The sequence below is a fragment of the Bos taurus genome, chromosome 14 (genome assembly GCF_002263795.3).
Source record: "Bos taurus isolate L1 Dominette 01449 registration number 42190680 breed Hereford chromosome 14, ARS-UCD2.0, whole genome shotgun sequence".
NCBI classification, from domain to species: domain Eukaryota; kingdom Metazoa; phylum Chordata; class Mammalia; order Artiodactyla; family Bovidae; genus Bos; species Bos taurus.
Window position 1 is genome coordinate 76,697,501 of NC_037341.1, and position 16,089 is coordinate 76,713,589.

The following is a 16,089-nucleotide window of genomic DNA, read 5'->3' on the forward strand; positions in this document are numbered from 1 at the left end:
AATTTGGTTGATTCAAAGTAACTCCAACCTACTTGCCATATAACTCCACTTTGTTTCTGGGTTTGACTCTTTTGCAATTTCACTTGGGTAGTTAGTTATAGATTGAAGAAAATAAGATTAACCTTTATGATTTAAATGTCTCAGTCTCTACGCCAACCATGATCTAGAGTTTGCAACATCCTAATGAGAAATAGTGGAACTTGCCAAGCAGAATGTCTGTGTTTAAACAGACTTTCTCCAGAAATTCTTCTGCCAATCAATTTCTGAAGCTAGGGTACTACTCCAATTTGGAATTTACTTTCTTCTCGGTCCCTGTGTTCTACTATTATTGCTATGTAACAAAACACTCCAAAACACACAACTATTTCCTTATCTCTACTGTTTCTGGGGGATGGCTCTCTGTGAACAGGGGCCCTGCAGGAAGGTTCTGGCTCAGGGTGCTCAGGTGGCTGCCGACAGTGTCTGAATTGGAGAAGCAGGGCAGGAGCAGCTGGGCTTCCTCACAGCGCGGCTGCTCTGGGGCAGTGGGCCTCTCGCAGGGGGTTCAGGGTTTTGGCAGGAGTGTTCCAGCTCCCCAGGGAAAGCTGACCCAACCTCAGAAATCACCCAGCATCATCCTGCTTCATTCCAGGCCTCCGTATTGGTCACAACCCTGCTCACAATCAGGACTGAAGGGGGAGCTGCAGGTCCCTAGGGGAGCATTTGGGACAGGACAGAATAATCTGCCACAGCCTACTGATAGCAGGCTGCAGAAGCAAACCTAGTTTTGGCGACAGGTGACTTCTGATGGAATGAAACTGTGGCCACCAGCATCTGTAGTGGGAAACTAGAAATAAGCAGTCAAGAGGGCCTGGACACCAGGTCAACGAAACGCTAAAGGGCGAAAGGTAAACCCTCTACTGCTTTTTTTCACATGGGGATAAAAATACCAGAGTTATTTTTAACAAAATAAAAATGTGATTTTTTTTTTCCTTTTAGTACTGCCATGTTTTATTCTGTGATGAAACGTGATTCCACTCTTTCAAATGCTGACAGTAGATCTAAAAAAAAAAAAGTTGATTTTGATAAGTTTTATCCTCTGCCTGAAAGAAGAAAAAACTCAGACATCTTATCTCACAGTCACAAGAGGAATGTGAGAAAGCTGCATATATTATGCAGTGCTGAAACTGGGGCTTGAATTCCTGGTTTATACTTCTTACTTTGTTATTTTAAAAATGGTTTGGTTCTAGTGGGGGCTGATTGGAAGTATAATGGAAGCCACATGTTCCTGAACTATAAATTAATATGAGCTAGTTTCCAGATGTGGGATTCTGCCAGCTGAGAAATGAATTGTGATTCAGAATTATTCATTTCTTTTTCCTCCTATGTAAACATTTTAGCCCTATTCATAATTGTATTCAAGATGACTTGGAACACACGACGTTGTGGTTTCAGATTTATTAATGGATGGCGATTAATCTACTCTTGACCTCGACTTCTGCGGAATTGGTATTTATTGTCTCTTTCATTCCGTTATGATTTTGAACATGCACTCTCATTCAGGGGTTCCCAGGAGAAAGCATGCTGCTGCTGCTGCTAAGTCACTTCAGTCGTGTCCGACTCTGTGTGACCCCATAGACAGCAGCCCACCAGGCTCCCCTGTCCCTGGGATTCTCCAGGCAAGAATACTGGAGTGGGTTGCCATTTCCTTCTCCAATGCATGAAAGTGAAAAGTGAAAGTGAAGTCGCTCAATCATGCCTGACTCTTAGCGACCCCATGGACTGCAGCCTAGCAGGCTCCTCCGTCCATGGGATTTTCCAGGCAAGAGTACTGGAGTGGGGTGCCATTGCCTTCTCCAAGGAGAAAGCATACTCACCCACAACTAATGATACCCTGGGATTCCTCTCAGGCCCCAGTGTATTTTCAAAGTTAGCCCAGTATTTACTTTCATCTTTTCAACCATCTTTCCAATATGGCTTTAAAATCTGTGTTGTGTGTGTGTGTGTATTTGAATGGAGGAGAATGTCTCCAAAGGGTGTGAAAACGTGTAGAAACAGTTGCCCCTCATTTCTCATTCTCCTTGCTGTACTTTCAGCAATTCTGCTCTGCATCTCTAGAAAGACATTTGGAGCAGGGCTAAGGAAAGGATGCACCCCAAATGAGGGAAGGAAGTTGGTTCTTCCCTATGATAAACTATCTTGGACTGGAAACTCTGCCTAGTGTGGTGTGATGGTGTTCAGAGCCTGTGCTCCTGCAGCAGATTACCCTGGCAGATCACCAACCCCCAGCAGACATCAGAGCCCATCACACTGAGACAGTGCGTCTGCGAACAGAACACTTCCATCCCCGCAACCTCTTATAAACAGAACACCTGGGCAGTTTGTTCTGCAGCGGTGCTGTCTTTGAAAGGGGCTGCCTGGAATTCCACTCCGAGAGCTTGACTCAGATGGCTCTTAGCACAGATGGTTTGTGGGATTTTTTTTTTCCTGATGCCAATACAGTCAGACATTTTCTCAAAAAGAAAGTGAGAGCGTCACCAGCAGTCATTTCTTCATTGTACCTTATTTAAGCTAAATTGTATGCAGCCCAGATAATTTTTTTCAGATGCGCCTTCGGTGACAGTTAGGGTGTCAAGGCAAGCTGGAAAGCAGCTTGTTTGTTTGTTACAAGGTAGGTAGATAAATGCAGCTTATACAACTCTTCAGTCATTATCAAGTTATTAGATTATTCCGGGTTAGATTGACATTCACAACTGTCTTTAAGTTGAACTGAAAGATCATATCTCATCAAGTACCGCCCACAATTCCAAAACCAGAAATTACTTGCAGGGGTCCACTTCCTACAAACACCTTCATCTTCATGTCTCCAGGAAAGAACCTGGCTTTCAGTAACTATTACACAAACTTCAACTACACAAAAAAATTAGTCAGTTTGAAAAGAGCGGAAGAATGGCAAGTTTTATCTTCGGTGACCAGCCGGTGGGTGCTAACGCAGAAAGGCAGTGAACGGAGTTTGCAGAGAGGTAAGGGACAGACGGGAGGGTGAGTAACGGGAAGTGAGGCAAGGGATGTTTCTGTCTGACTTCAGAAGCTTCGGTCACAAAAGCATTCAGGATGTTTGTGCATTTTCAAGGAGAACAAGCAAAATTAGAACACTTGGGTCAAAGAAGCATCTAAAATCTGATGACTCACTTTCTCTTTCATTTGAATCAAAGCTCTGAGCCCAAATATGTGGCCTCAATACATCTAAATATGGCACTGGGGAAAGAAAACAGTTTCTCTAAATAAAGTAACAAAAAGGTGAGTGGTAATTAGCAAGTTCTTAAAGATCTCTATGTCTAAGTAAACATCCTGTTAATTTAGTCATTTAGAGTAACTGTTCAGTCTAGGCTCAGGGATCAGACTGTGTGGTCAACACAGAGCCTGTCCCTTAGCGGTAGCTGTTTTTGGACAGCTTACTTAGCTTTTGTTCACTTCAATCTATTCATCTGTAAAATGAGAATACTAGGAGTATCCATCTCCTGGGAAGTTACTCCTTGAAAGAGTAGATTAATTAAGTAATAGATACACAGCACTGAACAAAAGTCCAGGTGACTAGTCAGTAAATGCTGAGAGGAATGATGATGAAGGCGTCCCTGCTGGTTCAGCTGGTAAAGAATCTGCCTGCAACACAGGAGACCCCGGTTTGATTCCTGGGCCAGGAAGATCCCCTGGAGAAGGGATAGGCTACCCGCTCCAGGATTCTTGGGCTTCCCTGGTGGCTCAGATGGTAAAGAATCCACCTGCGATGCAGGAGACCTGGATTTGATCCCTGGGTTGGGAAGATCCCCCAGAGAAAGGAAAGGCTACCCACGCCAGTATTCTTGCCTGGAGAATCCCATGGACAGAAGAGCCTGGCGGGCTGCAGTCCATGGGGTCAGAGAGTTGGACATGACTGAGTGACTAAGCACAGCACAGCAAGGATGATGATGAGTATCTTTTGAAAAACTAATGCTCTTGGGATCCTAGGACCCAGAATCCTGAAAGATTCCAAATATTCTGGGTAATGAAATATATAGGTTTACCTTTGATGTTTTTGTGACTTTAAAACAATAACAGGGTTTATCCAAGCTTGTTTTCCCTTTTAAATGAATTAGGTTATTGTATAACTAGATTAAAGTTAGTCAAAAGATTAACCATGTGTGAAAACCCCAGGCAATATTTCTCAAGGTCACAATCAGAAAATACCAGACTATAATCCTGCAAGCTTCCTGAACACGAATGAGGCATATTAAAGATCCACGAATGAAGTGAAGAATAGGATTAACCACTTCTGGTCTTGAAGACTTTCTGTCCTGGGTGGAGACCCAAGGACAAAGAAGCCAAATGCTTAGGTGTAATGCCTCACACCCTTAACTCTCAAACAAGGGTGTGAGGACAGCCCATTTCCTCCTTGGACACAGTCTCCATGTGTTGCTTCCCCTTCACGCTCTTCAGCGCTCCTTAGCCAGGTTCTCATCACTGTGGGATCAGATTCTTGCCATCAGCTAACTGTTTACCCTTTGTGAGATGATTTGTTTCATTACCCAGAAATCCCAACTTAACTTTTGCTTTTAGTAGTGTGAGATAGTGAAAGTGAAAGTCTCTCAGTTGTGTTCAACTCTTTGTGACCCCATGGACTATAGAGTCCATGGAATTCTCCAGGCCAGAATACTGGAGTGGGTAGCCTTTCCCTTCTCCAGGGGATCTTCCCAACCGAGGGATCAAACCCAGGTCTCCAGCATTACAGGTGGATTCTTTACCAGCTGAGCCACAAGGGAAGCCCTAAAATACTGCAGTGGGTAGGCTTTCCCTTCTCTAGGAGATCTTCCCTACCCAGGTCTCCCACATTGCAGGTAGATTCTTTACCAGAAGCTTCGTAAACAATTAGGAAAAGCTTTTGAAAAGCAAATCTTTCATCTCTCCTTCCAGTCTTTAAATTCCACTTCTCTTTATAGTCAGTAGAAAATGCAGTATGTGGTTATCAACATTGCAAAGGAATTTTCCTGTTTTCCTGAAGGCAATTCTATCTTGTTGCTTTTAACATCTAGTTACAGAATTATATATAATAAAAATGTGATAAGTAGATATAAATTCAAAGTAATTTAAATAAAAATTCCAACAAGAATATTGTGGAATTTGGCAGGCTAAGTATAAAGTTCATCTTGGAAAATAAAACACAAGAATGATTAAGATTTCTTTTTTTAAGTAAGAAGGAATTTTATTTTCCATAGTAAAGTGTACTCAAGTTATAGTAATTGAAACAGTCTGCTATTCATGGGAAAATGGAACAACAGATCTGCTACACCTCGTAGAGCGCTCAGGAACAGAACAACATACATGTTGTTGCTGTTCAGTTGCTAAGTCGTGGCCAACTCTTTGTGACCCCATGGACTGCAGCACACCAGGCTTCCCTGTCCTTCACTATGTCCCAGAGTTTGCTCAAATTCATGTCCATTGAGTCAGTGATGCTATCTAACCATCTCATTCTCTGCCATCCCCTTCTCCTTTTGCCTTCAATCTTTCCCAGCATTGGGGTCTTTTCCAATGAGTTGGCTCTTCACATCAGGTGGCAGAAGTGTTGGAGCTTCAGCATCAGTCCATCTAATAAATATTCAGAGTTGATTTCCCTTAAGATTGACTGGTTTCATCTTGCAGTCCAAGGGACTCTCAAAAGTCTTCTCCAGCACTACAGTTCAAAAGCATCGGTTCTTCGGTCCTCAGCCTTCTTTATGGTCCAGCTCTCACAGTTGTACATGACTACAATATATGCATTGAAGTTTGCAAATGATAAAAGCAGCATTTGATATGAGAAGAAAGCATTAACTATTTAGTAAATGATTTTGTGCCAATGGCAATTCATTTGGGGGAAAAGGTAAATTATTTATATTATAATATACACAAAAAAGAACTCGGGGTAGATTAAACAATTAAATTTTAAAGCTGTTAAAAATTAGAAGAAAATAGGGGATAAGTTTATAAATCTGAGGTGGGCAAAGTCTTTGAGTCAATATGCTAAATGCAAATGCAATAAAGAAAAATATTCACAGTTTAACTCTACAAAGTTCCTGGACCATAGCAATGGTCAAGGAACTGAAACAGAGGAAATATTTGTAACAAATATTTAAAAACAAACAAAAATTGGAGATTGTTACAAGAAGATGTGGAAAAATGAAGCGCATGCAGATTAGTTAAGTAGTTTTTAGAGAAATTTGGCAGTTTTTTATTAAAATAATTATCTGTACTAGAAAAATATTCCCATGTATGTGCAAAGTGGTATTCAAGAGTATTTCTTTCAGCATTTATTTTTTCTGGGAAGAGTGAGAATTGCTAAGCACTTCGGAACTGATGATTAAATTATGGTACATTCATAACTATGAAGCAGCAGAAAGAATAAGGAAGACCTACACTTAGAGATAGGAAAATATTTTCAAGACATATTAGCTTAAAACATATTGCTAAACCAAATGAACAGTATAATTTCATTTTTGTAATTTTCAAAACAAAATTTCACAAAACGAAACTGCATCACCTGTATATACGTCTTCTGTCTACCTAGAAAGTAGTCTGGGGTGATGCAAGCCAAATTGTCAGTGGTAGTTTTCCTGTAGTGGGTAAAGAAAAGGGAGGAAGATTAATGAAAGCCAAGAACTGAGCTAATCTGTATTTTTACAATTAAAGTGTTTTCCAGTACAGCTTGTGAATTAACTTTTTGTGTGTGTTTTACTTTTCAATTTTCATTTTTTATTGTAGTTGATGTACAGTCTTATATAAGTTACATGTGTACAATATAGTAATTCACAAGTTTTAAAGATTATGTTCCATTTGTAATTATTATAAAGTATTGGTCATGATCCCTGTGTTGTACAGTGTATCCTTGTAGCTTCTTTTATACGTAATAGACTCTGCCTCTCAATTCCCTACCCCAGTATTGCCCTCTCCCCACTGGTAATCACTGCTTTGTTCTCTACATCTGTGAGTCTGCTTCTTTTTTATTATCCTCACTAGTTCATTGTATTTTTCCTTAGATTTCATATAGAACTGATATCATACAGTAGTGAGCTTTCTCTGACTTATTTCACTTCACATAATGCCCTCTAAGTCTGTCCATGTTGCTGCAGTTGGCAAAATTTCATTCTTTTTTTTTTATGGCTAAGTATTCTGTTGTCTTCTGCATATCTGAGGTTATTGAGATTTCTCCCAGCAATCTTGACTCCAGCTTGTGCTTCTTCCAGTCCAGCGTTTCTCATGACGTACTCTGCATATAAGTTAAATAAACAGGGTGACAATATACAGCCTTGACGAACTCCTTTTCCTATTTGGAACCAGTCTGTTTTTCCATGTCCAGTTCTAACTGTTGCTTCCTGACCTGCATACAGATTTCTCAAGAGGCAGGTCAGGTGGTCTGGTATTCCCATCTCTTTCAGAATTTTCCACAGTTTATTGTGATCCACACAGACAAAGGCTTAGTCAATAAAACAGAAATAGATGTTTTTCTGGAACTCTCCTGTTTTTTCTATGATCCAGCGGATGTTGGCAATTACATCTCTGATTCCTCTGCCTTTTCTAAAACCAGCTTGAACATCTGGAAGTTCACGGTTCACATATTGCTGAAGCCTGGCTTGGAGAATTTTGAGCATTACTTTACTAGCGTGTGAGATGAGTGCAATTGTGTGGTAGTTTGAGCATTCTTTGGCATTGCCTTTCTTTGGAATTGGAATGAAAACTGATCTTTCCCAGTCCTGTGGCCACTGCTGAGTTTTCCAAATTTGCTGGCATATTGAGTGCAGCACTTTCACAGCATCATCTTTCAGGATTTGGAATAGCTCAACTGGAATTCCATCACCTCCACTAGCTTTGTTTGTATTGATGCTTTCTAAGGCCCACTTGACTTCACATTCCAGGATATCTGGCTCTAGGTCAGTGATCACACCATCATGATTATCTGGGTCGTGAAGATCTTTTTTGTACAGTTCTTCTGTGTATTCTTGCCATGTCTTCTTAATATCTTCTGCTTCTGTTAGGTCCATACCATTTCTGTCCTTTATCGAGCTCATCTTTGCATGAAATATTCCTTTGGTATCTCTGATTTTCTTGAAGAGATCCCTAGTCTTTCCCATTCTGTTGTTTTCCTCTATTTCTTTGCATTGATCGCTGAAGAAGGCTTTCTTATCTCTTCTTCCTATTCCTTGGGACTCTGCATTCAGATGTTTATATCTTTCCTTTTCTCCTTTGCTTTTCGCTTCTCTTCTTTTTACAGCTATTTGTAAGGCCTCCCCAGACAGCCATTTTGTTTTTTTGCATTTCTTTTCTATGGGAATGGTCTTAATCCCTGTCTCCTGTACAATGTCACAACCTTATTCCATAGTTCATCAGGCACTCTATCTATCAGATCACTCTTGATGAAAGTGAAAGAGGAGAGTGAAAAAGTTGGCTTAAAGCTCAACATTCAGAAAACAAAGATCATGGCATCCAGTCCCACCACTTCATGGGAAATAGATGGGGAAACAGTGTCAGACTTTATTTTTCTGGGCTCCAAAATCACTGAAGATGGTGACTGCAGCCATGAAATTAAAAGATACTTACTCCTTGGAAGGAAAGTTATGACCAACCGAGATAGCATATTCAAAAGCAGAGACATTACTTTGCCAACAAAGGTTCATCTAGTCAAGGCTATGGTTTTTCCTGTGGTCATGTATGGATGTGAGAGTTGGACTGTGAAGAAGGCTGAGCGCCAAAGAATTGATGCTTTTGAACTGTGGTGTTGGAGAAGACTCTTGAGAGTCCCTTGGACTGCAAGGAGATCCAACCAGTCCATTCTGAAGGAGATCAGCCCTGGGATTTCTTTGGAAGGACTGATGCTAAAGCTGAAACTCCAGTACTTTGGCCACCTCATGTGAAGAGTTGACTCATTGGCAAAGACTCTGAAGCTGGGAAGGATTGGGGGCAGGAGGAGAAGGGGCGACAGAGGATGAGATGGCTGGATGGCATCACTGACTCGATGGACGTGAGTCTGAGTGAACTCTGGGAGTTGTTGATGGACAGGGAGGCCTGGCGTGCTGCGATTCATGGGGTCGAAAAGAGTCGGACAGGACTGAGCGACTGATCTGATCTGATCTGATTCTGTTGTCTATATAAACCACATCTTTATCCATTCCATCTGTTAATGGACACAGGTTGTTTTCATATCTTGGAAATTGTAAATAATGCTGATGTGAACATTGACATGTACATATCTTTTCAAATTAGTGGGGATTTGGGGGAGGATATATACTCAGGGGTGGAATTCTTAGGTCATATGTTAGCTCTATTTTCAGTGTTTTGAGGAACCTTCATACTGTTATCTACATTGCCGCACCAATTTGCATTCCCACCAGCAGTGCTGGGTTCCCACCAACAGGGGTTCCCTTTCATCCAACATGTGCTGTGTTCTTCCTGGTGACAGTCATTCTGACAAGTGTGAAGCGGTATCTCCCTGTGGTTTTGATTGTATCTCTCTGATGATTAGTGATGCTGAGTATCTTCATATTACTGTTGGCCATCTGCCTTTCCTCTTTGGAAAAATTTCCATTCGTTCTTCTGCCCATTTTTAAATAGAGCTGTTTGTTTTTTGTTGTTGTTGAGTTGTATGAGCTGTTTATATATGTTGGATATTAACCGCATTTCAGTCATATCATTTGTGAATGTTTTCTCCCCTTCAGTGGGTTGTCTTTTCATTTTGTCAATGGGGTGGAAGGTTTCCTTCACTGTGTAAAAGCTTTTAAGTTTTATTCAGTCCCATTTTGGAGAAGGCACTGGTGACCCACTTCAGTACTCTTGCCTGGAAAATCCCATGGACGTAGGAGCCTGGTCGGCTGCAGTCCATGGGGTCGAGAAGAGTCAGACACGACTGAAGGACTTCACTTTCACTTTTCACTTTCATGCATTGGAGAAGGAAATGGCAACCCACTCCAGTGTTCTTGCCTGGAGAATCCCAGGGACGGGGGAGCCTGGTGGGCTGCCATCTATGGGGTCGCACAGAGTCGGACACGACTGAATCGAGTTAGCAGCAGCAGCAACAGTCCCATTTGTTTATTTTTGCCTTTTTCCCCCTTTGCTTTAAGATACAGATTAAAAAATATTGTTGCATTTTATGTCAAAAAGCGTTCTGCCTATGTTTTCCTCTAGGAGGTTTCTGGTTTTACCTTTAGGTCTTTAATCCAATTTGAATTTGTTTTTGTGTATGGTGTTACAGGATGTTCTAATTTTATTCTTTTACACAGAGGTGTCCAGTTTTCCCAGCACCATTTATTGAAGAGACTGTCTTTTATCCCTTGTTTATTCTTGGCTCTTTTTTAAAAAAAAGCAGCAGAACTAAATATGATGAGCTAGCCCTAGGCAGAACATTTCCCTCTGACTGGGGACCTGTTGGGCATCACCTCTCAGAGCAGGCAAAGTGATACATTGCATCAGAGGCCTACAGGAAGATGGCCTTCACCTTTCTCACATTATTCCAGAGTCAGCCGTCTCTGCTAGACGTGATAGCTTACATCTTGTTGTTTATATTTAAGAAAGTACTTTGCCAGTTCTGTCTCATTAATTAACATTAACGGAGAGGATGATGTGAGTCTCAGACAGGAAGAGGAAATTAGTAAGTTGGCTGAAGGGAAACAAAGGGTCTAAACAAAAAGAGAAGCAACTTGTTGAAGACATTAGAGGAGAAGAAAACTTGTTGAAATGACAAGAATCAAGGAAGGAGGATGATTAAAATAGGAGCCTTCTCGGTGAATGCAGTGACTTGGATGGATGTCTGTACTCTGGATGTGTGCTTAGAGCCATGGGGTGATGACTAAGTCTAGCCTGGATTTCTGACTGGTGAGAAGATGCATCTTACAAACGGAAAGGAGCAGTGCAAGGGATAGTAGCAATGATGCACGTATATTCAGTGATTTATATCATCTTGAACAGAAATTTCAGCATAATGTTAAATACTTGGCCTCTGTTTGTATAGCAACTGGTGTGGAAGTGGGGTCTGACTTTCCATCTACCCTAATCTAAGAGGAGTGCCCATGGACCAGGTGATAAGGATGTGTTCTCAGTCCTCATTTGAGTTTGGTTAATACAGCTTCTTTCTCTTTTAACTGGTTTTTTAAAAGAAAAAAGAGTGTCAGACTGGGCGAAACTGGGCCTTGGATTCCAAGTAGGAAGTTGACTAGTAAAAGGGCAACTGAGTGAGGAGGGGAGGAAGCTTGGGACCTCAACTCCGTCCTTTGCCAACACTAGCCCAGTCTAGTTAACAAGATTGGAGGGTGAAGTGTGTGATTTAAAGACCTTTGAGTTCCCTCCCTCCAAGCTAAACCCTCCACACTTTCTCAGACTTTGTCTGCTTGAGATCCATCTGTGTTAATTAGTTAATGCTCCTGGGAATCAATTTGATCCTAACATCTGGCTGAGGACAGATACCATGCTGAAAGTTATTATGACTGAAGAATTTAGGAAGTCAGGGTAAATGTATTTTATGAGTCACTCTTTCAGACTAGAGCCAAGGGGTTGGCACAGCTGTTGCCACATAGCAAGCATTTAATAAGCACATGAATGGATGGATGAACTGAAGGGTTCTGAGATTCAAAACATGGTTTTGAGGGTCCATGAGATATTTCAGGGTAGAAGATAAAACAGCCTCTGCAGACTTTGGGGACAAGAGGAGCAGATTATTCAGAGGTCTGAACTGATTCTATTTAAGGAACTCCTCCTCCTCCTCCTCCTCCTCCTCGCATTCTTCCATTTCTCTCCTGCTGCAATAGAAACACGTTCTAGAACCAAAGGGAGGTTTCCCAGGTTTAGCCATGCTCCCAGTAGAGCTTTGTGTGTTTTTAAACACCCAAGAGTTCATCTTAGAGAGATGGGAATACCAGACCACCTTACCTGCCTTCTGAGAAATCTGTATGCAGGTCAAGAAGCAACAGTTAGAAGTGGACATGGAATAACAGACTGGTTTTAAATACGGAAAGGAAGACGTCAAGGCTGTATAAGTCACCCTGCTTATTTAACTTATATGCAGAGTACATCATGCAAAATGCCAGGCTAGATGAAGCACAAGCTGGAATCAAGATTACTGGGAGAAATATCAATAACCTCAGGTACCTAGATGACACTACCCTTATGGAGAAAGCGAAGAAGAACTAAAGAGTCCCTTGATGAAAGTGAAAGAGGAGAGTGAAAAAGCTGGCTTAAAACTCAACATTCAGAAAACTAAGGTCATGGCATCCAGTCCCATTAGTTCATGGGAAATAGATGGGGAAACAGTGGAAACAGTGTCAGACTTTATTTTTCTGGGCTCCAAAATCACTACAGATGGTGACTGCAGCCATGAAATTAAAAGACATTTGCTCCTTGGAAGAAAATTTATGACCAACCTAGACAGCATATTAAAAAGTAAAGATGTTACTTTATCAACAAAGGTCCGTCTAGTCAAAGCTATTGTTTTTCCAGTATTCATGTATGGATGTGAGAGTTGGACTACAAAGAAAGCTGAGTGCTGAAGAACTGATGCTTTTGAACTGTGGTGTTGGAGAAGACTCTTGAGAGTCCCCTGGACTGCAAGGAGATCCAACCAATCAATCCTAAAGGAAATTAGTCCTGAATATTCATTGGGAGGACTGATGCTGAAGCTGAGACTCTAATACTTCGGCTACCTGATACGAAGAACTGACTCATTTGAAAAGACCCTGATGCTAGGAAAGATTGAAGGCAACAGGAAAAAGGGACGACAGAGGATGAGATGGTTGGATGGCATCACCAATGCAATAGACATGAGTTTGAGTAAGCTCCAGGAGTTGGTGATGGACACAGAGGCCTGGTGTGCTGCATTCCACGGGATTGCGGAGTCGGTCACGACTGAGCGACTGAACTGAACAGGAGTTCATTATGATAGTAACTCTGCCCTTCTCTTACAAAGGAACCTGGTCCAGGAATCCATGAGTTGTCTTAAGACCTATTTAAATATAAGCACAAGAGGCATTTGAATGCCTGAGGTCTTAGAAAAAATTAAATTAAGGGTCTATTTCTATTTTTATTCAGAATCATTGAAATACAATGAACTGTATTAAACTTACTCATTGTAAGATTCTCTTTGGATGCAATGTTCTTGATTTGTCAACTGCTTTGAATGATGGATAAAATCTGGAAGATGAGGCAGTGGAAAAAGGGATGAATTTCAGGCTGCTTGTATGGAAGGAGGTCTGGAAATTTGGAAGACTCAACTCCAGTGATGATATTTGAAAGGATACAATGAAGGTAAAAGAAGTTAGGTTGATTTGTAACTGGAAAACAGGAAAAAGCAAAGACTAATAAACAGATATTGGCTTCAAGTCTCTATTTGATTTATGGATTAAAAAGGAGGCAAATAAATAAACAGGGAAGAAAATGGACAGATGTATAGGAAAAAGCAGAGCTTTGATCAAGGAAATAATAAGAGGAGATTTAGGAGAGAAACTTGGTAGCAAAATCGATGAGATGGAGTCGTCCGCAAACGCCAGCTGTTTTGAGTCAGTGCTAGAATTCTTACCTCTCACCCACTTTGATTCTTCATGGTGCACCTTTTAAAATTTTTTAAATTTTATATTGGAGTATAGTTGATTGACAATATTGCGATAGTTTCAGGTACAGAACAGCAAAATGATTCAGTGTATCTATTCTTTTCAAATTCTTTTCCCATTTAGGTTGTTGCATGATATTGAGCAGAGTTCTCTGTGCTATACAACAAGTCCTTGTTGGGTATCTGTTGTAAATAGAGCAGTTGTGTACATGTCAATCCCGAACTCCCTAACTAACCTTTCCCCCAACCCTTCCTGCCCAGTAACCATGTGTTAATTCTCTAAATCTGTGAATCTGTTTCTGTTTTGTAAGTAAATTCATTTATGTAATTGATTTTTAGATTCACTGCATAGAAGTGATATTATATGATATTTCCCTTCCTCTGTCTGACTTACCCTACCAACCAGTGGGTCCAAATATGACTTAGAATGCTGCAGAGAGAGTTTCCTGGTGGCCTAGGGCTTAGAATGCTGCACTTTCACTGCTGCGGTCCACGTTCAATCCCTGGTTGGGGAACTAAGATGCGACAAGCCGAGTGGTGTGGCAAAAAAAAAAAAAAAAAGTTCAGACAGTAAGTTTTACTTTCCTTTATATATGATCTAAGTGATATATTTTACATATTGACTTTCAATGGGTGTGTTTGGCCCACAAGTAATGAAATTAATGGATGTGGATTGGATACTTCCTAGAGCAACTAAGCTAGAGGCAAGTCAAAGATATTATGTTTAATTTTAGGAAAATATACTGTTTAAAATCAATCATTTTATTTTTTCTAATTTATTCAAACCTTTATTATATAAGCTTTAGGTATATAGCGTTGCAGTTCACCATATACAGAGTCATCATCACTGCAAGCCTAGTTACCATCCACCACCATGCAACTGGCCCCATTCACCTATTATATTTCATATTTCTCCCTTTAAAATTATAAGAAAAATATAAATGCTAAAAAAAAAACCTATTTTTAAATGAAATAAATTTAAATGTCTAGTTTCTTAAAAATTTTAATTCACAGTTTATGCAAAAATCATTTTCATTTGGCTACTGACTTGGTAAATATTTGGAACATAAATTCTAAGTATGGATACAAAGATTTTTTTTTTTAACATACTCTGCTTAAAGGGCTCTCCAGGTGGCTCAGTGGCAAAGAGTCTGCCTGACGTGCAGGTATTGCAGTTTTGATCCCTGGGTCCAGAAGATCCCCTGAAGAAGAAAATGGCAACCCACTCCAGTACTCTTGCCTGGGAAATCCCATGGACCTCTGTCAACATATGCAGAGTGATCAAGTCTGCAAGTCACAGTTCAAGGCATCATCACCAGAGTCTGACATGGCTTAACAACTGAGGACATGCACAGGCTTACTTAAATCCTTCAATTCCCTCTATCATCTGACTTCTACAGCTTACTGATGGTTCCGGATTGACACGGAACCTCGATTTAGGTGACTTGATCTTGAGACACTTTAGCAAATCCCCACTTATTGGGCCTTTACTAAACTTAAGAATTGAATGCCCAAATGAGTAAAAGAGAGAAAACATAGTTTAGTTGCAAAATAAACATCATCTTGAAGACAAACTGTTCTAGTCATGGATTCTTTTTTTTTTTTTTTTTTAAGATAAAGAAGGGCCATCAGCATCAAATATAAATTAAAAATTTGGCTTGCATTGTCTGTATGAGGTTGTTTGTTTATGTCAGGAATTTCAGTGTCTGCAAACATCTCATTCAATTTCTTGGTTTTCGATTTTAAAAATGTTCATTAGTTCTTGCTAATGAAAAACACCGTTCTGCCTATGTTAGCCAGTTTTGGTCCTCCAAGATGCTAAGCGGATGCTGAGACAGAATTAGAAAAGCAAGAGATTTATTAGGGTAAAGTCGTGTGAAAGTTGAAGTAGAGGGAGACTGGAGTAGTTAGGGAAAAACAAAAGTAAAAGTAAAGTGAAGTTGCTCAGTCGCGTCCGACTCTTTGCAACCCCATGGAAGACTGTAGCCCACCAGGCTCCTCCATCCATGGAATTTTCCAGGCAAGAATACTGAAGTGGTTGCCATTTCCTTCTCCAGGGGGTCTTCCCAACCCAGGGATTGAACCCGGGTCTCCTGCATTGCAGACAGACACTTTACCATCTGAGCCACCAGGGAAGCCGGGAGTAGTCAGAGGGAGTCTCCAAACAGCATGCAGGTCTGACTTCAGAAGAAGAGCGGATGTGGAGGCTTGGGCAGGAAGCGCCTTTGAGCACAGCCCAGCTCAGAGAGGGTCCTGGCTAGGCCGGGGTGGCGCCTGGAACAAAGATCACCCGCTGGGCAGGAAGGGCCCAGTCTAGCCCTCCTACTGTACGCAGACGTGGGGGACACTGCTGTCTCAGTCTGGATGCTGCAGCAGATCCCGAGGAAGTGGCCACTGGGGGTGTCCACCTACGCGCTCTTTCTAGAAGGTTCTCTCTTGAAGGATGATCTGAATGACGAGAGCCCTGTGGCTGCCAGTGAGAAAGAAGAGCCCACAGGCAGGACAAGGAGCAGATT